Here is a 6,544-nt window from a genome sequence, read left to right as displayed (position 1 = left end):
TGGATGCAACAACAAAAAGAACACGCAATAGCCATACTATATTAAGCACCATCCAAAATTTTCAACTTATCAATTCCTCATGGTTGCCAAGTGTTAATGATTGAAGGCCATACACAACGGGCATTCAAAATGAACAAACAAGAAGACAATACATAGCCCTTTGTCATTAGCATAGTGATGTAGTTGCTAATTATGTTTCATGCCACTCTTTGGCAATGCTCTTTCCTTTTAAGTCAATGTATCTTCTACTAATGATTAATATTTGAAAAAGGTGATAACAAGCAAAACATGTTTCCCAAGGTATGATACATTGGTGTGATAGTCAATGTATCTTCTACTAATAATTAATGTTTAAAAAAGGTGATAACGAGTAGAACATGTTTCCCATGGTATGATAAATTGGTGTGATAACTGGTCTATTATAGTATCTCAATCTATTTGGCCTAAACACATCTTTGACATGTCCTCATGTACACATTGTTCATACTGAAGGAATATATTCAATATGAGTACAGGCATATGGGTGCACATGTGTGTGTGTGTGTGTGTGTGCATATGTGCACGTTGTCGGAGGGGTTTTTGTCAAAAGGTCGAATCCATCGGGGATTAGAGGTAGAAGGAAGTAGAGATAGGAGATGGAAGAGAAGAAAGAGAATACACAAGTGGTAAACATGACAAAGACAAAGCACAACGAATTGAATCAATATGTATTGAAAGAACCTGGAATCTTTGCACTACTCAGAAAGCAATCTCCAGGCATTAGTTCTCCTGAAGCTCCTTCATAGACCAAAAACGTGGATTAAAAAAATCAACTCTTTCTCTACTGCCCGGAACCCAAATCTGATGGATCCCTTGGCTCCGAAAGGGGGGTAAAACCACAGGACACCTGCTCACGGATCTCCTAGATCACTCCTTCTTCTTCTTTCAGTTCAATCTGCAGTTTTCAACCTATTAAGAGAGATCGCGATGCGCCCGATTTTGTCCATCTATCCCTCTTGTGAAATCCCTAATTGGCTGAAAAAGCAACTAGCTTTTTGCATGCCATCCTAATCTAGAAGCATTTTTCTAACTTTTTCAGATTTTTACAATAAATAATATAAAAAATAGGCTAAAATTATCCAAAAATCTAGTATTTTCGGATAATCCATGCAACTCACACTAGTACTAATGGCTTAGATCACATTGACTCTCTAGATCAATAAAGAAGTTGGATGATGATGCATTCCATACTTTTTCACACTATATCCTCATAACATCACGACATCCATCCCCTCTGAACCTGCAGATCCTCCGGTATGTGCCAAAATCCTAGTTGTCACCGGATTCTGAGTCCTCCTCATCCTCTGCAACCATATCCTTTACTTCTTCATCTTCCATATCTTCCTGGCTAGCCCCTATATCAGGACCACTATTTTCTTCCAATTCTGGCAACTCATAGGTAGTAGATTCCCACCTTTTGAATAATTTGATTCTTTTCCCTGCTACCGAAATTTTGATGGCTGTCCCATCCAGCTCATTTAATGCATAAGTAGCATTATCAAACACCTGTCTTACCACATAGGGTCCAAACCATCTTTTGGAAGCTTTACGCATGGCACTATGCTGGTTAGCTAAACTGCTATCATAAACCAATACCCAATCCCCATCTTATATGGTTCTTGGACTCAGTTTATGTCTGTTGTCAAACCATTTCTTGTTATGTATCCTTGATGCCCTTAACTTTGCAGTTTCTGCCTCTATGTCTTCTGACTTTCTTTCCAACTGTCTAATGCATAAGGCCAACAACTCCTCTCGATTCAACTCCTCCTTCCAAGGTAACACACTCCATGTGACTGTCATCTCTTCTATCAGCATGATAGGCTTTTGACGATACATCAATTCTGCAAGCATATATCCTGTAATAGCAGTATGAGTTGTTCTATCGGCCCATAAAGCATAAGAGAGCAATCGTGGCCACTCTTTTACCTTCTCTCCACATGCTTTTGCCAATGCCTTCACAATAGGTGGATGACCTCTTTCACTTTTGCCATTTCCTTCAGGGTTATAGGCTAAAGTTAAAGCAAGCTTTATCCCCAACCATGCAAAGAAATCATGAGCTTCATCTGCATCCAACTCACCCCTATCTGTTGTAATTTTTCCTACACAGCCATACCGACAAAAGATCTCTTCTAAGAGAAAAGTACACACAGCATTTGTTGTCTTAGTACGTAAAGCTTTCCCTTCCACTTGATTAGTCAAGTCTTCACAAGCAAGCACAAGATACCTCATTTGCCAAAGACCTGTAGGCATTGTGACCAAATCCACCACCCACTTAAAATGAAGAGACAATGGATATGTGGGTGGCAATCCTTCCCAATGTCTCACAGATGAATACATTTGACATGTCGTATATATTTCCACAAAATGAGCAACATCCTTATACATACCCTGCCACCAATATCTTTCTTTGATCTTTGTAAAAGTACCCCAAACACCTCTATGACCAACCCATAAGCTTTCATGAAATTATTGCATTACTTTTACTTGTGAAGCTCTGCCACCCAAAACTCGCACTGGCATACCCTGTTTCTTTTTAGCATGTTTCCATAAGTATCCATCTTTTTAAAAAAACCCATACACTTTCCTCTTGATTTTCTTAAACTCCTCATCTGACCATTCATCTCTCTTTGTTAATGTACTAAGGTATTGACCAATTCTCAGCCACTCTCCTGTATATTTGTCTTTCAGAAACACTTCTACACAAGATACAAAACATCTAAAGTGTCTTCTCTTTGTTTTCCAAGCTTCTGTTAATGATGTAGCAACACTTTGCATTGCTAAATTCACTCTTGCAACATCATTTTCAGCCATAAGAAAGTCATCTTCTTCCTCCTCATCCATCATCCCATCTTCATTCTCATAACGTGCTTGAGATAACATGTCTACCACTGGGTTATCTCTTCCTGCAATATGCTGAAATTCAAGGTTCAAAGATTTGATGTATGCAATCAACCGGAGCATAACAATGTCCGAAGTAGCACAACTAGTAATCATACCCAATACCGACAAATAATCGGTCTCAATGACTACATGAGCACCCATAAAATACTCCTTATCACATTTAAAGGCTGTCACAATTTCCCATAATTCTCTTTTAACCTGTGGATATCTTCTATGTCGTTCAATCAATACTTTAGCACCCAAGCGAATTGCATATCTTTGTCTTTCCTCATCATCTTGCCCAATTGCCCATCCAATCCCGATTGGGCTTGTATGAATAGTAATAATGATAGGCTTTCCATGTGAATAGTCAGCCTTTCTCAATGTAAGAGCAGATTTTAAGAGTTGCTTCAATTTCTTCATTGCTTTCTAATGCTTCCTTTCCCAATGAAATTTCTGACCTTTCCTTAGAAGCTAATAAAGAGCATCGGCTACACGTGCAAAGTGAGGAATCCATATCAAATAGAACACACATGCACCCAAGAATCTACGCACCTCTGATACATTCGTGCATACATCTTTCATTCTATCAATCCCATCTATTTTTGCTAGTAATGGCCTTCGCCCATAAGGCCCACACATATGCCCAACAATCAAAACCTCTTTAACTCCAAAGACAGACTTTTGTCCAGAAAGAGTTAAATGCACCTCTTCTAGACGTGTCAAAATCCTCTCACAATCCACAATATGATCTGCAATAAACTGTTTGCATCCATGAGCATCCATCTCTTCATTCTTTTCATCCACATTGCACACCCTTTGATTGGAACATCATCCAAGAAGGGCATAGTCAATTGTGGTATAAAATCCCTAAGTACCCTATTCATAGCATTTGTCATGTGTGCCACTGAGTTTGTTGCACCCTGTGGGAGAGTACACATCCATACTAACCCCAAAGGAGTCTTCATGGTTGTGATATCCCTGCTTTCAATTGCAAGCTGAAACTGATCATAACCCAAGTAAAGATCACCCAAAGAATAGATTGCTCTACTTGCAAAAGCCTCTGCAAATTCATCAACCACAGGACCTGCACCCACATTTCTTATGGTCACTTTATTGACCGGTTGCATGTCTTGAATAAATCTCAAAGCCCCATTCTTTTTGGGCACAGTAAACCAATGATTTGAGTACGGGGCTGAAGAAGGCTCCAAGATCTTCATGCAAATCTTTTCATTTAGCAAATCCATCAGCTTTGGCAAGTAAGCTTTAGGCACTGGAATAGGCCTCAAGTTCCATGGTACATGTGGCACAATAAATATGACCATAGAAGAGACAACATTTGGATCCACACAACCTATTTCACTTGGCTGAAATGCAAATGCCTTCCCATATCTAGCCAACATCCGCATAAAACAGTCTCTCTCAGCAGGCAAAAGAAACCTTGTTGCACCAACTTTCAATTGGCGAAAGTGGCAAAGCAATTGGTTTCACCTTTTTGTCAACTATCTTATACTTTGTCTCCACAAGTGCTTCAGCCCATTGTAATCCTTCCTGCTGAGCAAACAATGCTATAACATCATACATATCCAAAGAACATACTGACAACACTCTGTTTTCAGCCTCATTTTCTACATGTATAGTTGCTGAAATTTTAGCCATAGTGTCAGTAATATTCTGCCCATAAAAGATGCCTGAAATGCCATCATTTTTAGCTAACAATCCCAATGCTCTCAGTTTCTTAGTAGCCCATTTCATAGATATGCGTTCAGCCCTACACATAGCTTCCATAGGCTTAAACCAACATGAACTATTTGTTGTAAACTGAGAATTACCACTGAACAACACTATTGTAGCCCCACATTACAACAGTGCTTAATGAAAATCTAGGTCTTTGAATTCCCTTGCATTTGGAACCAAAGGAGACTCTCGAAGCGTATCCCGATTTTTAGGATGATTAACACAAACAGTAAGAAATTGGACTGCTTTTCTCCCATCCTTGCTTTTGACTCTTGCATAAGCAGAACCATCATCAAGCACCTTTGTTTCCATATGCACACCTGTAATATAGGGCTGCCTCAAAATCAATGCATATGAGGAATTATCTTGCACAAAGAAGTGTTCCTCTTCCTGTACATCACCAATCGTCACTTTTACATTAGGACATGCAGCATAGAGCTCCCCTGAAGAATTATTTGCAGCCCTCATTCGCCAACCATGATCAGTGTCTACAGGCCATGCACTATTTTCATACAATCCCCGCTCAATGATATTTATCTCAGACCCATGTTAGTAAAGCAACACAAGGAGTTTCACGCTCCCCTATTTTCACTACTGTTTCAGTGGTAGCTCTAGCCCAATGATTTCTTGTGTAATGACTTTGAGGAATAAATCCTAGAGTCTCTTTTCCATATTGTTGCATTTGCCTTACTCCACCATGCATATTGCTACAAGACAATGCATTCTCAACCACTTTCTTCTCTTTTCCACATGCTGTCTATTGATTAGTAGCATCCTGCATAGACAATCTTGTACTTACTTCATGCTTATATTCAACCCGAATACCCAACAAACCAGTTTCCTCTTCAAATTGCACCAATGCACTAGTAGTATCACCAAGAAATTGACTCTTCCTTTTAATTATGTCAATGATCTCATCATGAAATTCTTGCTTGGCAATGCCAAGCACCTCTCCCAAGGTAAATTTCACCCGACTGTTTAAAATCTGTTCTTCAAGAACCTTCTTAAGATATGTAGCTGTCTCAATGTTAGATTGCAACTTATATCCTGGCTGCTTGCCCTTCTTTTTGCCCTCTTATTTGTTATCATGTTTTTGCTCCTGACTGACCTCTTCCATAACATGCTCGGGAGGTGGCTGATTTGCAGCTTTAGGTTGATCCACACTTCTTCTTGTCATTCTTTTAGATGTCCCTGCAATATCTTCATCTCTTTTTCGTTTTTCTTCCACAAGTACATCCGTGTTTTGTATCTTTGCTAAATATGCATACATTGAATATGCATCTACCGGTGATTCCCAACAAGTTATGCCACAAATGTCTTGCCGTGCATGAGACATTTCACTATCAGTGACCTTTCTCTTTTCAGTTGCATGTAAAGCATGTGTCCATATTTTAGCCTTTGGACCAACCATCACTTGGCCATGCATTCTATCCAAATGTAGACCAAAAGTAGAAGCATGTACCGCCGCATAAGCATTTCGGATAGCCAAGTTTTCCAACAACTTCTGCATACCTCCCTTTCCAAAATTCAAAGCAAGAGGCAATTCCGTTTCTTGTGCATGGATCTTGCCATCTTTCCAAAAGATAAGCTGTCATGCCAAGGCCTCCTGATAGGCAGCACAATCCTTTCTCTCTTGCTACAAGCTGTTACACCACATACATATTTTTCCAAGCTTGGGAGTTGCTACCCGTCCCCTTTCCTCTTGTCCTTTTTCGTCCAATTTTGAAACCTTCAATTGAAGATCCCGCATGCCTTTGACCAATTCATCTAAGACATCTTCCCTAACAGAGAGAACAATAGCAAGTATAGTCATAGGGTTAGCCACAAAAATAGGTGGCTTACTGGATACATCAACTGTCTTGCCCGTAATAGTGGGCAAGCTAGAGAC

Source organism: Lygodium microphyllum, chromosome 21 (genome assembly GCF_053477565.2).
Source record: "Lygodium microphyllum isolate KBCC chromosome 21, Lygodium_microphyllum_v1.1.10, whole genome shotgun sequence".
NCBI classification, from domain to species: domain Eukaryota; kingdom Viridiplantae; phylum Streptophyta; class Polypodiopsida; order Schizaeales; family Lygodiaceae; genus Lygodium; species Lygodium microphyllum.
The sequence above is the reverse complement of the archived record's forward strand: the minus strand, read 5'-3'. Positions refer to the sequence as shown.